General features: G+C 48.6%; 1 protein-coding gene across 2 annotated transcripts in view; it reads left to right on the top strand.

Annotated features, from left to right (window-relative positions):
* Window positions 1–19,738, top strand: part of CPXM2 (carboxypeptidase X, M14 family member 2) — a 139,938-nt gene that overhangs the window by 35,081 nt on the left and 85,119 nt on the right. Inside the window, exon 1 of one of the 2 annotated variants that reach the window (XM_049646566.1) lies at window positions 14,907–15,060. The exons of the other annotated variant lie outside the window; for it this stretch is intronic. The gene's annotated coding sequence lies outside the window, so the exon portion shown is untranslated. Of the gene's footprint in view, window positions 1–14,906; window positions 15,061–19,738 lie in introns of those variants that run through there. 2 annotated transcript variants of the gene reach the window in all.

Here is a 19,738-nt window from a genome sequence, read left to right as displayed (position 1 = left end):
AAGCAACCTTAATTGTACCTGCAGACTTCATTTCCTTTTACTCTCTGGCCCCGACTGTTCCCGGGCTCCAGGATCAGCGCGTTGGCATCTCTGTTGGGGAGGGGGCGTTATTCCACCGGCCCATCCCGCAGCCTTTTTCCTCCAGCTCCTGCTGTTCTGTCCCTACCCAGCTCAGCATTTGGTCGTGCGCTGTCCTGTGTGGGTCTCCGGCATTCTAGTTGTCTTTCCCCCGGCTGCTCCATCACTGTGTGTGTTTTCTAAACCCTTTCTGTGCACGCATCATCTCATCTAGCCTCCTGGGCGGGGGGTGGTTCTCTCTCCACCCCACCCTCCCCCCCCCCCCCCCCCCGGGGGGGGGGCCTCAAGGGGAACGGCTGCTGAGTACCAGCGTCCACATCTGCTCGCGTGGGCCGCCGTGAACATACTGCGGGCAGCTGCTGTGCTGGGAACCGGACAAGAGCGGACGAGGTCCCTCCCAGGGGCACCCGGGCTCTGGGGTGTCTGAGCAGAGCTCCGACTCTGACCGTCTGCCCCTCCCTCCTCCCTCAACACTCTGCCACACCACACAGACTTTCAGCCCACTCAACCTCAACTGGCACCGCTTGGCAGTCCCAGAATTCCAGTAGAACATTTCCAGACCTGACTTTAATGAAAACCAAAGGTTGGTTTATAAGTGTGTTTTTTTTTTAAAATGTGTATTAATTTTTGAGAAAGAGAGAGATCGTGAGTGGGGAGAGGCAGAGAGCGAGGGAGACAGAGAATCCCAAGCAGGCTCTGAGTTGTCAGTGTGGGACAGGGGAACTTGAGCTCAGGAACTGCGAGATCATGACCAGAGCCGAAATCGAGAGCTGGACGCTTAACCGACTGAGCCACCCAGGCGCCCAGGATTATTGTTTTTTAATAACAGCTGATAAGAAACATTTGGATGTGCACAACTGAGACACTGTGTTTTCCAAGAGGGTGATTTCTCCAAGTTTCACAAGAGTGACCATGAATAATGTGAGTGCCTGCAGCACCTTGAACGGGCTCCAGGCTTCCTCAGAAATAAGGTCAGGGCGAGCGGGGCCAGATTCAAATGGGTGTGGGGCTGTTGCGTTCATCATTAGAGGAGTGGTCACCTAATGCCCGAATGCTCTCTCTGTAAATGAAGTCACCCTTTTTTAAAGAGGAAGTGTTCCCATTTATACAGGCTTTCAGACATTGGACGGCTCCATTAATCCTGAGTTTATTGGTGGGGGTAGGGGCTGTGAGTAGTGTTGTTCCAGTTGGGGATTCTACGACCACAGTGGACAGGTGGAACGTGAGGGGGTCATAGTGCAGGGGTCCTAGGCGTGCAGAGTTCAGACCTTGGCCTTGACACTTCTAGATTTGGGGACCCTCAGAACCATTATCTCATGGCTCCGAGCCTCAGTTGCCTCAGCAGAGAAGAGGGAGTCATGGGATTTGTTGAGCAATGAAATCAGGTGATTTATAATTTTAAAATTTGCTGGATCATTTCACTTCTCTGCTTGCAGCTTCTAGTAGCTTCCAGGTGCTCCTGGAAACTCCTGGCTGGCCCTGTGTGGCTGGCCCCTCTTAATCCTGTGTGGTGCTGCCCCTCCCTGAATGTTGGTGGCTTGTTTCTGGGTGATATCTGACCCTCCTTGAGCAGAAGCCCCAGGTTAGAAGGGGCTTGGTCTCTCCTCCTCTCCCTTCCCCCCAGCCCAGAACATCGCCCGGCACACAGGACGTATACAGAGGGTGTCAGGTGAAGGCCTGGCTGAAGGGGAGATGGTGGGCGTTCGCTGCCCTGCCTTTGCTGGGCTCCACGGCAGGTCCCCCGGGGGGACGCTCATCAGGCAGGGAGCAGCTGGCTGGGCTGTCCTGTGTCCTCGTCATCTTTCCTGGCTACCTCATCCTTCATCCAGGGAGAAGGCAGGTTTCCCAGGCTGGAAGTGTGGACAGACCCATCCTCCTGACTTCAGTCAACATGAAGTAGGACAGTCGCTGAAAACCACCATAATCAGTGCTGTTTATCCTGGGGGGAGGTATTGTTTTCTTCAATGGTCTATCATTTCCCCAAATGCCCTCCGGCTAGAACATCTCTGCACCTGCTCTTAGGATGTGAAGTTGCTGCTTTAACAGGGAGTCCCAGGCCAGCCGCCCCCGAGCCTGCCGGAGCCCCCACCCCCGTGGGTTATGTGGTGTTAAACACGGAAGGCAGAGCGTTGCCTACGGCACGTGTGAGGGCCTTCGACACAACCCTCCGTGGGCAAACGATGACTCGGTGGGAGCCCCTTTCGGGGTTCTTAACCTTCCAGAATCAGTGTCCCACGAAGCCTGATGTCATCGCCACAGGTGCTCTGAAATGCGTCCTCCCACACGGACGATCTGAAACGCAGTTTAAAAATACCACCTTGTCTCACTTAGGAGTATTTTGCAGGTACGCCAAGCTGATGGGAATTTTGTGCGAGAAACACCAAGGTGTCAGGGGTCCGAAGTGTTTCAACGCCGTCGTCCGGCATGTGGACGGGGTTGCCCAGCCCTTTGCCGGCCCAGCCTCCGCAGGCGTGGGTGGGGTCCCCCCAGAGCGCACGGGGCTGGCGGGCTGGCCGGGCGTCCCGGTGCACCTGCCGACGGGCTGAGTGGCTCCAGGCCACACGCTGCCTCGTCCAAGGCTTGGTGTCATGTCATCAGCAGATGGAGCCCGGCCACCGGCACTGCCCCCTCGTCAGAATGTGAGGATCGGACAAAATGAAGACAGAGAATCGTCCTCGGCAGTTTTCAGATGCCGTATTCGCGCCCGTCGGAATTCGCTCGCTCCGCTGACCCCGCGGAGTGCCAGGAACTGTGTGCTGTAGCCTGAGCGGGCAGAGATGCCCGTGTCCCGCCTGTCCCCAAATGCAGAGGGCGAGCGGAATCGGCTCCGGCAGGTGTTGGCGCCGTGCCGAGCGCTTTCTGCCCGGTATTTCCTTTCGGCCTCGGCAGGAGACAAGTGCTATTTTTATTATTATTACCTCTGCCTTATAGAAGACAGACGCATGCATCGTGAGAGTAACTCGGTTAAGCGTCCCCGGGAGAGGCGGTGTGTGAATCGAAGCTACTGTAAACCTGGAGTCATTGCCCGGAACGGCTCCACAGAACTGCCCCCAAGTCAGCAGTGGCAGTGTTCTAGGTGCGTCTGGGATGATGGTGAGGCCGAGCACCCCTCTCCTTTCTGACCATTATCTCAGGCTGATTTAGTCGTCTGTCACCCTCACCCAACGATTTGCCGGTGATGGGAGTCTTGCTTTCCTGGGTATTCGTTCCCCCGCGGTGTCAGCAGCGTCCGCGCATCCCTGTGTGCCCCACAGATGTTTCTGGATGGTCGCCACGATGCGGGAGGGTACCGTGGCTGCCGTGAAGAAGTCCTGGAGGGGGCGGTGCTGGCCGGTCTGCTGCTGTTTTGCTATCGGAGACTCGCTCCTAGCGACGGCTCATGACCTGAGCCGAAGTTGGACGCTCAACCGACTGAGCCACCCAGGCGCCCCAATGTAGGTTTTGAATAGTCTGGCTAGGACTCTATTTTTCCTGTGACCTCAGTTTCCAGAGTGCAGATTTTGCAGACCGTGGGCTTTGGCCGAATGGCACCTGCCGCCTGATAGCAGAAACACTTGTCTTTGTCTTCGTCCTTTTGAGCTGCTGTGACAATATCGTATCTCCGGGGGCTTGTAAACTACGCAAACTTATTTCTCACATTTCTGGCGGCTGGGAAGTCCAAGGTCAAGATGCTGGCAGACTGGGTGTTCGGTGGGGACTCTCTTCCCGGTTCGTAGGTGGCCGCCTTCTTCTGCGTGCTCGTGTGGCGGACGAAGCTAGGGGCTCTGGAGGGCACTAATCCCACCCACAAAGCCTCCACCCTCACAACCCGTCACTTCCTTAAGACCCCACCTCCCAACACCAATCACTTTAAGGGCTCTTTCCAACAGACGAACTTTCAGGAGACGCACACAGTCTATGGCACTCCTGGTCCTCACTTTAAGCAGAAGACTTTGGAAGAGTAAAACCACCGATGACTCCACTTAAAACCTCTTTTTTTTTCCCCCGCAAGTGGCATTTTGCTAATGTTGATTTAATAGTCCAGACTTAGGAAGAAGCCCCCAAATGCACAGCTCTTCATATTGAGGCAAGGATAGACCTTCCAAGAATTCAAAGAGACCCCGTTCAGCAGGATGGCCCAGATTTGTCCTCTCACCAGTCGGTCTTCTTCCAGCCCAAGATTCTCCAGCACTGACCCCCTCGGAGGACGTGATCTCACTTGGAGACAATCACCTATTCTTCTGCTCCAGGAACAGCCACAGGCAGAAAGTAACACTCCAGGTCTCAAGAGAACGTTTCGGCAGTGAGCTCTAAAATCACTTTTGGATCGTCGTTGGCCTCTAGTTGGTCTTAGGAGGCGGCTTCGTACTCAGGTGGGTCATGGAATGGCAGCTCATCACCTGCCCTGTCCCTGCAGAATCCTCTGAGGAACCCAAGAGATTTTCCATGGCTCCTCAAAGCAAGGTGGGGTCTGAGACCTCACTATTCCCTGAGTGATTTACAGCCCCCCCCCCCCACCATTGTTACATCAGACGCTTGCCTGCCTGCCTGCCTTCCTGCCTGCCTTCCTTTCGAGGGAGAGACAGAATGTGAACAGGGGAGGGACAGAGAGAGATTGGAAGACACAGAATCTGAAGCAGGCTCCGAGCTGCCAGCACAGTCTGACGCGGGGCTCGAACCCACGAACCGTGAGGTCATGACCTGAGCCGAAGTCGGACACCTAAGGCGGGGCTCGAACTCACGAACCACGAGATCATGACCTGAGCTGAAGTCGGACACCTAACCGACTGAGCCACCCAGGCGCCACCCCCACCCCCCCAGATGCTTTCTTTGCTGTAATTCCTCGAGCAAATTACAGCAGCACTTGAGCCGCTTCAAAGGGCTGGGTTTCAGTTTCATTCTTAAGACTCTAAAACTATGGTAAGTAGGAGCCTGACATGTGATCAGAAGAAATGAAATCCCCAGAGCGTGGCTGGAACCCAGGATATCACCGCAATTCCTGCCTAGAACTGGGAACACAAGACGGTTGGTGCTCAGATCCGACCCTGGAAGAAAGGGTTGACATTTTGAGGTCACAGGAAAAAACCCGGCACACCGCCTTAACATCGCCAGGTGTCTTTGTGGCGCCTGTTCGCAGTCATGTGACATTCTGTGGCCCAGGTCTCGTCTCGCATGTGCTGGGTATGATCCAGAGTTTGACCCCTGAGAGGAGTTCACCTCTCGTACCGCTTTCACGAGGAAACGTCTGGTTGTAACGAGAGCATCTGTCTGAGCCTTTTCTTAGCACTGCTGCCATCAGCCGGAATTCCTCTTGTTAGTGATTCCAGTAAAGGAGTCTCTGGAGCACCTGGATGCTCACATGAGAGTCCACTTCCGACGTCCTGATGATCTTTTTACCTGAAATGAGGTGTCAGCCGTGAAGAAGACCGAGCCCTGTGGCTCGGGACGCCCCCGGCAGGAAGACACGAAGTCGGTCACAGAACGCGGAGCCAGGTTTTATCCGGGTGTCAAAGTTGGCCTGTGTGGGCACACCCCATCTTTCGTCTCCCTGTCTCCTTTGGCACTCCTGGTGCCCCGCCTCGTGCAAATGTGGGGGCCGCCTGGGGCAGCACTATTTTCTCAGGCATCCCTGTCTGCGTGCCCCACTCCTGCCTCACCGATGGCGTTACCTGCTCCCAGCGTCCTCTGACCACAGCCTGTCTGTTCCATCAGACCATCCCGATTCTCTGGGTGCTCAGCCTCCGGTCTGTTTCTGGCTGCACCAAACCTGGCTGTGTAACTCTGCAGGTCCTTACGGGGGGCTGTAAACGTGCTGGTTGCTGCGGAGGCAAAAATAATCACAGTCGGGGTATGGCTTCCAAACCAAGGAATGTCCTGCTTGCTCCGATAAAGGGATTTTGTTCTGTATCTGGTTTTAAGAAACAGTCTGGGAGACAGTGTTTGGATGCCAAAATGCTGGAATTTTGGATGTTTGGATTTTTATGGGAATAACAGGACCAAATATTCTAAATCACGAGTCTCTTGGAAAATTGACAAGGAGAATTTATCACAATGATGATAATGCATTGCTGTCTATATTGTCCGGCAGCTTGCGTCATGAACACACGAGCAGAAGGGCAAACAGTAAGACAAAAGGAAGGGGCCCCAAGGTAGCAAAAGCTCCCTGGCCTGTGAACCACAGATTTTTTTTTTTTTAAGCAGGTCAGATTTCTAAAAAAAATGTTTACTTTTGAGAGAGAGAGTGAGAGCAGGGGAGGGGCAGAGAGAGAAGGGGACAGAGGATCCAAAGCAGGCTCTGCCCTGACAGCAGTGAGCCCGATGCGGGGCTCGAACCCACAAACCGTGAGATCGTGACCTGAGTCAGAGTGGGACGGTCAACCAGCTGCACCCCCCAGGCGCCCCTGAACCACAGGTTATTAAGAAACCACAGGGCTTTCTGGTTCAGGTGTGGATTCTATTCCACTCGCTATGTGAATTTTCTTTAGTGTTTCATTAAATCTCATTAAATTAATACTTCATTTCCTCTTCCATATAGCCGAAGGGAAACTCTGTTTCAGAGATACGGAAATTGAAGTCAGAGGTCGAACGACCTGCCCCCGACCCCACAGCTAGTAAGTGCCGAGCTGAGACTCAAATTCAAGGTTTCTGGCTGCATTTTAGCCCTTTGGTATCTCCGGTACCCACGAGAAGGTTCAGTATGTTCCCTAGCTTCTGGCCTTGGCAGGCATCCCGTCTCGTGACTCACCTCCCTGCCCGCTGGCTTGAGCGTCCCCCAGTACCTTCCAGCCCCATCCTGGCAGGGCCCAGAGAAACCTGACGGGCTCTGGTCAGCAGTCACAGATACGCGCCTCGCATCCATTCAGCCGTCTGGGCTGTCTGCTTCGCCACGGGCAGCCCAGCCAGGCTGTCTCTTGGACGTGTGCTGGTCACTTTGCATAGGGCTTCCGTGGGCACAACAGACCACACTAGATGGAGAAGCCTGTGTGAGGAGGGGATGGAGGAGAGAGACAGGGAGAGGAGAAGAGAAGACCTTGGGGCCCCTTTTATCGATCGATCGATTGATCGGTTTCCTTAACACAAACCCACTTCCAGTCCTGGGGTAGCAGTGATGAGTGAGACTAGAAATAGTCCTGATATTTCAGCAGACATTCAGGGAGGATCTGCTATGTGCTTGTCTCGGTGCTTGGGATACTTCAGGGGCCAAACAGACAAAGATCCTTGCCGTCTGAAAGCTTCTATTCTATGGGGCGCCTGGGTGGCTCGGTCAGTTGGGCGTCCGACTTCGGCTCAGGTCATGATCTCACGGTCTGTGGGTTCGAGCCCCGCGTCGGGCTCTGTGCTGACAGCTCAGAGCCTGGAGCCTGCTTCGGATTCTGTGTCTTCCTGCCTCTCTGCCCCTCCTCCCTCTCACAGTCTGTCTCTCTATCAAAAATAAATAAACATTAAAAACAATTTAAAAAAAATAAACATTAAAAGAATTTTTTTGAAAGCTTCTATTCTAGTGGGGGAGGCACAGAAAAGCAAGAAATGTAATAAAATACAACTTTTCTAATATGTCCGAAGCTGGTGAGTGCTATGGAGAGAGAAGAAAAACCAAACAAACATAGCTGGCAGCGGGGGTCAGGAGGGAGGCTCTGGGGAGGGGGCGGGCTATAGTTAAAGGTGAGCAAGATTGGCTTCATTGAGGTGGGGGTGTTTGGACCGAGTGGGCTTGGAGGAGATCATCAGGGACTCAGGTAGCTGTGGGAGCGGCATTCCGGGCGATGGGGATGGCTTGTGCAAATGTCCCGCGGTGACTGCGTGCACAACCACCAAGGAGCAGCAGAAGGCTGGTGTGGCCGGAGCAGAGGGACCATGCAGGGGAGGAGGTGCAGGCCCAGAAATAACACTGGGAGGACTTTGGCTTTGGCTTTCGTTCTTAAGTCAACCGGGAGAGCCGTGGCAGGTTTTTTGGGCGCAGGAATGACATGCTGTGATTTCTGCAAAGGAATGACCCAGTTGTGCGTTGACTTCGGGGAGCAGTGTGGAAGCGGGAGGCCTGTTGGGGTGTGACTCCAGCTCCCCAGACAAGAGATGGCACTGGCTGGACTGTGACAGGAGTAGTGGAGGCGGTGAGAAGCGGTGGTATTTTGGACAGTTTGAAAGCAGGATTTCGGATGAGGGTGGAAGGCGCCTGGATGAGGGGTGTGAGAGAGACCAAGAGGAGACAGGGATGCCGCCAGTGTGTTTTGGCCTATAACTCCGATCATCTGATGGGGAAACGAAGCCATTAAAAAGATCTATCACCAGTGGAAGCCCCAAAATAGCCTTTGATGAGGACTCGCAAGGAAGCACCGTGTATTAGCTTCCTTGGGCGACGGTAAAAACAGCACAGACTGGGTGGTTTCCCGCAACGGGGATCTATTCTCTCCAGTTCTGGAGGCTGCAAGTCTGCAGTCGAGGGGTTAGCAGGCCTGTTCTCCCTCCAGAGCCCCTGGGGACCAGGCAAGACTCCTTCTTTGCCTCCCCGGCTTCTGGTAGCCCGGGCATCCCGTGGTGTTCCTGAGCTTACAGCTGTACCACTTGAGTTTCCGCCCCCAGGGTCACACGGTGGCCTCCCGTGTGCCCCTACACCTTCTTCCCTCTGTGGGTGTCTGCCTCTGTGTCCAGATTTCCCCTTCTTGTAAGGACACCGGTCATCGGCTTTAGAGCCCACCTGACTCCAGCCTGACCTCAGATTCACTTAACTCATTTCATCTGCAACGACCCTATTCCCGAATCAGGTCACACGCTGAACTTTCAGGGGCTAGGACTTGCACATATCTTTTTGGAGGACGTCATGTAACCCATACCACCGTGGTTCCCTATGCTTGGTAAACCTGTCTCAGACTGCGGATGGAGGAGACTTTCCTGGGGACGGGTACCTGGGCTGAGATTTGAAGCAGGATGAACAGTGGAGAGGTTATCAGACACAGGGTGGGCAGAAGGGGAAGAAGAGCGTTCCAGGTTGAAGGGAATGGTGTGTACAAAGGCCCTGTGGTTATAGGGAACGTGACCTATTTGAGAGGCTAAAGCAAAGACCGTGTGGCTGGAGCTGAGCTATAGTTACAGAGCAACGTCACGGCCGGTGAACAGAAGAAGAGGCCTGAGTAAATACAAATTAGTCCCTGAGTAAATACAAATTAAAACCACAATGAGATATGACACATGGGCACCAGAATGGCTTTAAAGAAAAGGGACAGTATCAAGTATGGGCAAAGATGTGGAACAATAGACAATTTTACACAGTGCTGAAAATGTAAAACAGCAGAGCTTCGGAAATCTTTTTGGGGTATCTACTAAAGCTCAGCATTCTCCTACCTGTTCACCTAAGAAATTCAGTCTTATGCCTAATAGACATGCATTCGTATGCACTTGGTAAGACAGGTGCAGGTGGGTTCAGAGCATCATTATTCATGATAACAACCCCCGTGTCCATCAACGTATAATGAATAAGTCATTCTATGCGTGCACAATGGAAGACTATGCAACAGTGAAAAAGAGTAAGTTATTGCTATTTGCAATAACGTGAATTAATCTCACAGATATCATATGGAGCAAAAGAAGCCAGACACAAGAGAGAGTAGTTATGGTGAGTTTCATCTGTATAAAATTTATTTTTTTTTTATTTTTTTAACTTTATTTATTTTAAGAGAGAGAGACAGAGACAGGCAGAATGTGTACATGTATGCATGTACATGCAGAGAGAGAGAGAGAGAGAGAGAGAGAGAGAGAGAGAATCCCAAGTAGGGCTGTCAGCTCAGAGCCTGATGCGGGGCTTGAACTCACGAACTGTGAGATCATGACCTGAGCTGAAAATAAGAGTCAGATGCTTCACTGACTGAGCCCCCCAGGCACCCTGTATGAAATTTATATACAGGAAAACCAGTCTAGGGAAATGGAAGTCCGAACAGAGGTTGCTTTGGGGGGGCGGAAGGTAATATACTGGAGGCGGCAAAAGGGAGGCACGCTGGCCGTGTTCTAGATCTTGAGCTGGGTGTGGACACATGGGTGAGTGTGCGGTAAAACTTATGGAACTTCACACTTAGGGCTTGTGCACTTTTTTGTGTATATTTTAATGGTAAAAATCTTAATTTCAGCTTTTATTGAACCTTGAAATAAACAACAACGGAATCGTGTACCTGTTCTCCTGCTTCCGCATCGTATTTCAGAATTACCTTTTCTTTGGTTCTTCATAATGTTAATTCCAGTACAGGCACACCTTGGAGGTATTGTGATAGAGTGAGTCACATGATGTTTTGGCTTCCCACTGCATATAAAAGTTACGTTTACACTATAGTCTATTAAGTGTGCAATAGCATTATCTCTAAAAAAACACTTATTTGAACGACACCTTATTACTAAGGAATGCTAACCTTCATCTGAGCTTTTAGTCACAATCACTGATCACAGGTCACCGTAACAAATGTGACAGTAATACGGAAGTTTGAACTATTGCGAGAATTACTGAAATGTGACACAGAGACGTGAAATGGGCAAATGCTGCTGGAAACATGCCACCAACAGATTTGCTTGATGCGGGGTTGCCACAAACCTTCCATTTGGGAAAAAACACAATTATCTGTGGAGTACAAAAAGGGAAGCACAATGAAACAAGGTATGCCTGTATAGGACTATTATTTAGTTACTAAAAATGATTTTAATCTTTTTTATCAAAATTTTTTTAATGTTTATTTTTTTTGTGGGGGGGGTGGGGAGGGGGCAGAGAGAGAGGGAGACAGAATCCGAAGCAGGTTCCCGGCTCTGAGCTGTCAGCACAGAGCCCGACACGGGGCCCAAACCCATGAGATCACGGCCTGAGCCGAAGTTGGACGCTCCACTGACTGAGCCACCCAGGCGCCCCTTAAAATGATTTTAATATTTTTACATAGATAAACATAAGATTCTTTAGGGGAGCAATTAAAACATTTTTTTTTTCATTGAGGTACAGCTGACATACAACATTATATTAGTTTCAGGAGTACAACGTAATGGTTCGATATTTGTATATGTTGTGAGTTGATCACCACAATAAGTCTGGTTAATATCCATCCCCATAAATAGGTACATTTTGTAAAATTCAATGAAAACTTTAGTAAAACGTGGTAAATCGGGCAGCTGAGTGGCTCAGTCGGTTAAGCGTCCAGCTTTGGCTCAGGTCATGATCTTGTGGCCCATGCGTTTGAGTTCCGCGTCAGGCTCTATGCTGACAGCTCGGAGCCTGGAGCCTGCTTCAGATTCTGTATCTCCCTCTCTCCCTGCCCCTCCCCTGCTGGTGCTCTGTCTCTCTCTGAAAAATAAGCATTAAAAAAATTAAAATCTGGTAGGTCATAGAAAGGAAAGGAGGTATATTTGATTTAAACTTTTAAGAGTGAATGTTGATATGATGAATGAAATCAGATGATGAAGGAGAAGAAAGGGAAGGTAGCAGGAGGTGGAAATGGTTTCATCACCGCTTAGAGTAAGGAGTCAACAGGTGCTTTTTAAGAAAATACGCAATTAAGGGTGTTTCATAAAGGTATGCTATATAAGTTATGTAGTCGTTAAATTAGCCACCAAAACAAAAGACACACCTTTAAAATGTTCAGAGGATAAGAAACAAAACAGATGAAGGGTCGGGGGGGTTGGGGAGGGAAGAAATGCAAACCAGAAAACAGACTCTTAACTACAGAGAACAAACTGTGGGTTGATGGAGGGAGGGGGGTGGGGGATGGGCTAAATGGGCGATGGGCATTAGGAGGGCGCTTGTCGCGCTGAGCCCCCGGTGTTAATGCAGAATTGTCGAATCACTAAATTCTACTCCTGAAACTAATATTATTACACTGCATGTTAATTAACTGGAATTTAAATAAAAACTTGAAACCACAGCAGACACAACTCCCAAACAGAAAGAGAAAAAGAGAATAAGAATCACGTCGTTTCCATAAGAAAAGAAAATTTTCAGAGGAGATGTAAATCCTTGTTTGAGAATTAAAACTAGTTATTCCATTGATGGGCGATTATAGTGACCAGAATGTTTCCCAGGTTTTAGTAGAATTGAATTAGAATGTGGGTGTGGAAATCCTGTACTATCTTTTTCAATTAGTATACTCCTTTCCCTATCTTTCCTTTTTTTTTCTTTTTTAACAATTAATACACGACTCACCATGTAGTTAGTAGATTTTATTTCAAAATGTTTTTAATTTCAAACACTAGACAGTTATTGTTTTCCTTGGCCGGTGCAGGGAACTACTTAAGACATGGTTTTGGGGTTTTATGTATTGTCATTTATTTATTAAAGTTTCTTTTTTGATGAAAGATTTTTTTAATGTTAATTTTTGAGAGAGTGAAAGAGACACAGAGCACATGCAGGGGAGGAGCAGAGAGATGGGGGACACAGGATACAAAGTGGGCTCCCTGCTGACAGCAGAAAGCCTGATGCAGGGCTCAAACCCACGAACGATGAGATCATGACCTGAGCTGAAGTTGGATGCTCAACTGACTGAGCCACCCAGACACCCCTATTTATTTTGAGAGAGAGAGAGAGGGAGAGAGAGAGCGCGCCCCTGTGCAAACAGGGGAGGGGCAGAAAGAGAGAGGGAGTGAGAGAATTCCAAGCAGTCTCCACGCTCAGCACGGAGCCCTACTCGGAGCTCGATAACGTGACCATGAGTGAGATCATGACCTGAGTTAAAATCAAGAGTCTGCTGCTCAACTGACTGAGCCACCCAGGCGCCCCAGGTTTTGGGTTTTAAAAATAGCTTCAAAAACAATGAATCTTTCTTTTTAGCCAGTTTTACTGATTATTAAGGTCTGAACTGGGGCAAGATGCTCTGCTGATTTGCAAAAGGATAAGCCGATTTGTACCTGGGCAGTTCTGTGGGTTTATCAAAGGTCTATCACAGAGGTTTACCGAAGGAGATGTTCAGACTAGATGATGACCCTGACATGGGAGACTGTCGTGAACTATATTAATCAGATGTCATATCTAACATTTTTAGGTAACACCTCCCCTCCAGTAGTGGTAACTTATTGTAATGTGTAAAGTTGCAGCCACTGCTTCCAAGATTCCTCTGAGAGATATTTATTTTTTATTTTTTATTTTTTTTTAATATATGAAATTTATTGTCCGATTGGTTCCCATACAACACCCAGTGCTCATCCCGAAAGATGCCCTCTTCAATGCCCATCACCTTCCCTCCCTCCCACCCCCCCCTCCCCCATCAACCCTCAGTGTGTTCTCAGTTTTTAAGAGTCTCTTATGCTTTGGCTCTTCTGAGAGATATTTTAAAATAACTATCACATTATTCTATTTTTGTCCAAATAGTCCTGGTATGTCTGCACAGTGGCAGCTGTAAGTCAATTATCCTGGAATTGCTACAATAGTTAGATTCACTTGGATATAACTTTTTAATTTGCTTCCAGATGTCTCTGTAGAGAGGCAGCCCATGATTATGAATTACAGTGCAGATCAGTGACTTCAGAACAGCATAGTAATTTTGAGATCCACCGTTTTCTATATATACCATAGGGCAGGGTGCTTTTCATAATGCCTAGCATGTAGTAGGAGTTCCGTAGACACCTGGAAAGCGAAAGGGTCAACAAAGCAGGCTTTGCACCAGTCACCCTCTATATTCGTGTATGCCTTTCCCTTTGCTTTAAAAAAATTTTTTTATTAACGTTTATTTATTATCGAGAGACAGAGAGAGACAGAGCATGAGCAGGTGAGGGGCAGGGAGAGGAGGAGACACAGAATCCGAAGCGGGCTCCAGGCTCTGAGCTGTCAGCACAGAGCTCGACGCGGGGCTCTGACTCACGAAGTGTGAGATCATGACCAGAGCTGAAGTCGGACACTTAACTGACTGAGCCACCCAGGCGCCCCTACACTTTATCATTATTATTATTTTTTTTATTTTAGAGAGAGAGAGAGACAGAGAGAGAGAGTGCATGAGTGGGGGAGAGGGGTGGAGAGAGAGAGAGAGAGACAGAAAATCCCAAGCAGGCTCCATGGAGCCCAACTCAGTGCTAGATCCCATGACCATGAGATCAAGAGTTGGATGCTCAACCCACTGAGCCACCCAGGCACCCCAGTACATTGTACCCTTTAAATATAGAAGATATTTATGTCTGATATATTTATGTAATATATTAAATATAAATATATTAAATATATACAATTATATTTGTCAATTACTCTTCAATAAAACTAGAAAAAAGAAAACCAAAAGGAAGGTGCCTTGCCAGTGCACCCACCCCCACCCACCTCCTAATGCGTCCCACGCTGTGAACAAGGCAACTCCTCCAAACTCCTTTTCATTGTTTTCTTTGGGAATTTAAGTCTTTATTTCTAAATATTACACACAAATTGATATGTACTGGTTTGTACATGTATAGTCTGAATTCATATTATGGAAAATGAAAATTTCAGCTCGTTTTTATTATCCCTTTACCTTAACCTCTCTAATCCTTTCAGTAAAATTAGATCTCAAATTTTGGGTAAACCTACATTCAAGGTTTTGATTACGACTGTGTAAATAGTGCTTACTACCGAGCCAAGAAGTAGGGTAGTTTTGAGCCAGGAGATAATGCGCTTTGTATCATTTCTTGACAACCTTTTGTTTTTCCTAGATCTGCTTTTATTTTTTAAAACATCTCCCATGCCCTGCAATAGGTCTGGGTCTATAAAATATCCTTTGATACAATTTTCTATAAGGTCAAGCCTTGTTCAATGATTTTTTAGTCTCATAGCTGTTTTTTGTATTTCTGTAAGACATTTCCTCCAGAAGCCTTGACTTACTGTGTTCTTTTTTTTTTAATGTTTATTTGTTTTTGAGAGAGAGACCGAGTATGAACAGGGAAGGAGCAGAGAGAGAGGGAGACACAGAACCTGAAGCAGGTTCCAGGTTCTGAGCTGTCAGCACAGAGCCCGATGTGGGGCTCGAACTCACCAGCCACAAGATCATGACCTGAGCCGAAGTCGGACGCTTAACCGACCGAACCACCCAGGTGCCCTGACCTGCTGTGTTCTGAATGGGTTTCTTTCCAGTCTTTATACAGCAGCTCTCCTGGGACTGCCTTCTCCATCATTCTGAGAATGCTCTCCTGTGTTAGCATCCTTGATTTCTGGATCTTGTATCCTCTTTTTGGTTTTCTGCTTCATCGTTGTGGAGCACATTCATCTTACAGCTTTATGCAATTGGTACATGAGAATTTCTTGAGGATGTGTGAATCTGGAAATGTCTTTATTTTACCATCACCAGTGAGTGATAGTTTGGCCGAATGTAAAATTCTAGGGTGAAAAATCTGTTTCTCTGGAATTTTGACGTCTTCATTCCCCCCCCCCCATTCTTCGAATTTCAGATGTTGCTACTGAGAATTCTGGTACCTTTCTGATTCCTTTGGCTTTGTTTTATATATTTTCCTTTTTTGTTTCCTCTTGGGATGCTTTTTGGATCTTCTTTTCATTTGCGATATTTTGAGGTTTTACCAAGATATGCCTTGGTGCGGGGCTTCTTCATTATACTAGATTCTTAGTGTTTTGGAGACTTAAAGCTTACAGATCTGGGACATTATTAACTTAGAGTATTTGTAATTTCTTTCTCTGCTCTTTTTAGTTTCTCTTATTGCCCATTGTTACTGGAATTTTCACGTTGCGAGCGCTTGACCTAGGACGATGCTTTTTCCACTCTAAGAATATCCCTCTTTTGTTTTATGCAAGCAAGATCTTCTGTTTCAAGGGATATTCATTACAATTTCTTTGGGATTTTCTTCTGTGCTCCATTATATTTTTAGTTTATTTAACTTCTGTTTGCTCTAAGCCTGGCTGCCTTGTGTCCTAGAGCCGAGGCGGGAGGGGAGCTGGGGCGTCTCACTCTTCAGTCTGCTGATAGCCACTGAGTTCTCTGTTTTTATCACATCACACCTGCCATCCTCTGTGTCTGGAATCTCCAAATTCAGAGCCTCTGGGATTGTTGTTGGTTATTTTTCTTTTTTTAAAGAAAAATTTCACATCTTCTATGGGATGGGAATGGGGATGTGGGAATCTATTTTTTTAATACATATTTTGAATCAGTTCTTCATTTTCAGCCCTGCCCCACCTTCCGAGCTACTTAGGAGTCTAGATTCTGAGCTTTTAAAGTCCTGGGTGGCTTGGTTCTCACGGGTGTTCCCCTTGTAAGCTCGCATCTCCCTGTCTTGCTAAGTCATTTCAGGATTCTTACATCTGATTTCCGTCTTCATATGTGGTAATTAGGAGATTATAAATGTCTTCTCATTTTGTCAGAGATCAAGCTTGTCTTTCTTTATCTTGTTTTCCTTGGGGGAACTTTTGAGAAAAGAACACAATAAAATCCACATTTCTATCATCTTGAAACAGAAAATTCCCGTTTGATCTTAAATGGGTGATATCAGGTTTTCTCTTTGATATGGATTTAATAATGTTGATATTCATCGTAAGCAAAACTTAGTCTATTAGATGCATTGGTGGTTTTTTTTTTTAAGGTAAATAAATGACGTGTATGACCTAATTGCCTAGAGAAAATTACATTAGTTCTTAACTTATTTGGCCCTGTAGTACAAATTATCATTCCATCTTAATGGTGTTTTCAAGACTAGCTTATACGTTAAGGAAACCCACTTTTTATTTCAACAACTTCTGATAGAAATGCCTCCAAAATTTATGAGGGATTGCCTGCATTTTTATCTAAAACAATTTTTTTTAACATTTTATTTTATTTTTTGAGAGACAAAGAGAGGCAGAAGACAAGTGGGGGGAGGGGCAGAGAGAGAGGGAGACACGGAATCCAGGCTCCAGGCTCCGAGCTGTCAGCACAGAGCCCGACATGGGGCTTGAACCCATGAGCACGAGATCATGACCTGGGCTGAAGTCAGACGCTCAACCGACTGAGCCCCCCGGACATCCCTTTCCTGCGTTTTTAAACAGAAAAGGACGAATGTAGCCTTCTGTTGGTTTCTCTGACCTCATGCTGATATCCCAGGTTGCGCTGTGCTGTGTTTTGGTGACGCTTCTCGGGCTGGCACCTTCTCTCTCGCTGAATTCTGCCAGGAGCTTGCTTCATAAATTTGTCATCGACTTTGCAGAGGGGGCTGTCACTTCCGTATGAGTCAGCGAGTCAGAAAGGGCCCTCCGGTCCCCTGACACCGTTACTGCATTTAGCGGACTGTCCGGTGTGCTCAGGAGGAACTGAGATCGGCAGCAGAGGCAGAATATCCAGGCTGGCGAAGCCAGGAGCCTAAAATCGAATGCCAACTATCCACCAAGTAGGCTTTGGTCGGATAGCGCAGGGAGAGCTCCCCCAAATTTCCGTGATTCTCTCGGGGTGGAAATCCCAGGTTCCGTAGCAGCTCTGTTCTTGTCTGCTCAGCCCACGACCGGGTGTCCCCTGTCTTGGCACCAGTGACATTTGGGTCGAGGCGCTTCTTTGTGGCGGGGGCTGTCTTGCGCACTGCAGGGTGGTCAGCGGCATCCCTGGCCTCTGTCCATTAGTCACCAGTAGCTCCCACTTTCTCCCAGTGGTGACAGCCAAAAATAGTCGCAGAAATTGCCAAAAACCCCTGGGGGGGGGGGGCAGTGGCAACGTGGATTCCTTTTGAGGACTCAGACTCTGAGTCTCCTCTTTCTTCAGATTTTCTAACCCTATTTGGGATGTTTGACGGTGTAGAAAGTGTGACCGCAAGTGCCCAGAATAGTGTTGTAATTGCTCATAATTTCACAAAGTGTGAAGCGATTCGTAAAGCACCCGTATTTCTGTAATGTGCCAAGCAGTCCTTGCTTTGTACTGATGACATTTGTTGAGGGCTCCCTTATGTGAGGTAACATTTATCGAGCCCACACGGCGTGCCAGGGCCTCTTGTCATCACCATCGGCACCCTCAGGGAGAAAGGATCATTGCCCCCGTTGTAGCAGATGGGGAAACTGAGGCACGGGGCTTTTAGGCGCATTGCTGGGGTGTATACAGGGTGCAAATGGCGGAGTTGGGATTCCCACCCGGCAGGGGGACTTTAGAGCACGAGGCCCTCACCAGCACTTTGTGCGGTGGTTGACTTGGAGATGCCAGGACCAGAACGCGAGCCGCGTGTGTGGACTTCAGCCCGTCTGCCCGTTCTGAGCACCAAGAGGGCCGGGCTGCACATGTCTTCCCCCTTTACATTCCCGTCCCCCGGGCCAGGTAGTAGAGGCACAGTGAAGGTGAATGTTGAGAAATGAAATCAGGGGCGCCTGGGTGGCTCAGTCGGTAGAGTGTCCGACTTCGGCTCAGGTCACGATCTCACAGTTCGTGAGTTTGAGCCCCGCGTCGGGCTCTGTGCTGACAGCTCAGAGCCTGGAACCTGCTTGGGATTCTGTGTCTCCCTCTCTCTCTCTCTGTCCCTCCCTGCTCTTGCTCTGCTCTGATGTCTCTCAAAAATGAATAAACATAAAAAAAAAAAAAAAGAGGAAATGAAATCAATGCCAGTCTCGTGGGCTGTTTACGAGAAGAGAGGAGCCCGGTACCAACTAAATGTTACGGTTTCCTGAAGGAAGCTACGTGGCAGTATTGTAGGTATTGACGTGCTCCAGGTCTCGGTCTAGACAGGATACCTGCCTTGGGTGAAGAAGTAGGGGGACTGTGTCCTGAGAGGCCCATTATAGGGGAGCTCATTACGTTTCGTGGGGCGGTGGCCCCCTGGTTGGCTAGCACCTCTGGGAAACGAGAGCTTCAGACATTCACACCCTGTGACTTCAGCAAGGCCGGCCGAAGCCCAGGTAACACGCACTTGCAAGATTTAGCCGTTCCCTGGGGGTTCTGGAAGGCAGAACGTGGCAGCACCTCCAGGTCCTTGGCACAAACGCCCCATATGCCCTCAGACCCGAGGTGCCGGTTGGGTTTCTGGAGAGCATGGACTGATGGGTGTTTCCGTTCACCTTCGTTTGAGATCGTGGTGCTTTGAGGAGGCCACGAGAGGCGAGTATTGTGACATTTGCCCTCAGAGCTTTTCAGGATTGTTTGAGGAGGGGGTGCGAGTGCACACATGTGGTTCGGTCCTGGTACGAGACCGATGTTAGCCAGCGCAGTGATGATAGGGTTCTACTTGCGGACCCCTTGGCCACGTTGTTCCTGTGCTGTAGCTGGACTGTGAGTTTCACATCACTGATGCCCATTAGAAGTAAGGCTGCCCCAGAATTCGGGCTGAAAAGTGCTCAGATGGGAACGATGGGCTGGCCTATCTTTTAAATCCCATTTAGACTTTTTTTCTCATCTGAGTACATATTTGTGTAATAGCTATAGAAAAAGCCATGGGGTTCATATTGAAAGGGTCTTAGTAAATTAGGAAGACTCAGTTCAGATGTTCTATTTCGTTTCCTTCCTTCCTTCCCTCCCTTTTCCTTCCTTCCCTCCCTCCCTATTCCTTCCTTTTCTTTCTTTCTTTCTTTCTTTCTTTCTTTCTTTCTTTTTCTTTCTTTCTTTCTCCCTCCCTCCCTCCCTCCCTCCTTTCCTTCCTTTCCTCCCTATTCCTTCCTTCCTTCCTTTCCTCTTTCTTTCTTTCTTTCTTTCTCCCTCCCTCCCTCCCTCCCTCCCTCCCTCCTTTCCTTCCTTTCCTCCCTATTCCTTCCTTCCTTCCTTTCCTCTTTCTTTCTTTCTTTCTTTCTCCCTCCTTTCCTTCCTTTCCTCCCTATTCCTTCCTT

Source organism: Panthera uncia, chromosome D2 (assembly GCF_023721935.1).
Source record: "Panthera uncia isolate 11264 chromosome D2, Puncia_PCG_1.0, whole genome shotgun sequence".
Classification (NCBI taxonomy): domain Eukaryota; kingdom Metazoa; phylum Chordata; class Mammalia; order Carnivora; family Felidae; genus Panthera; species Panthera uncia.
This window is presented reverse-complemented; position numbering and strand designations above follow the sequence as displayed.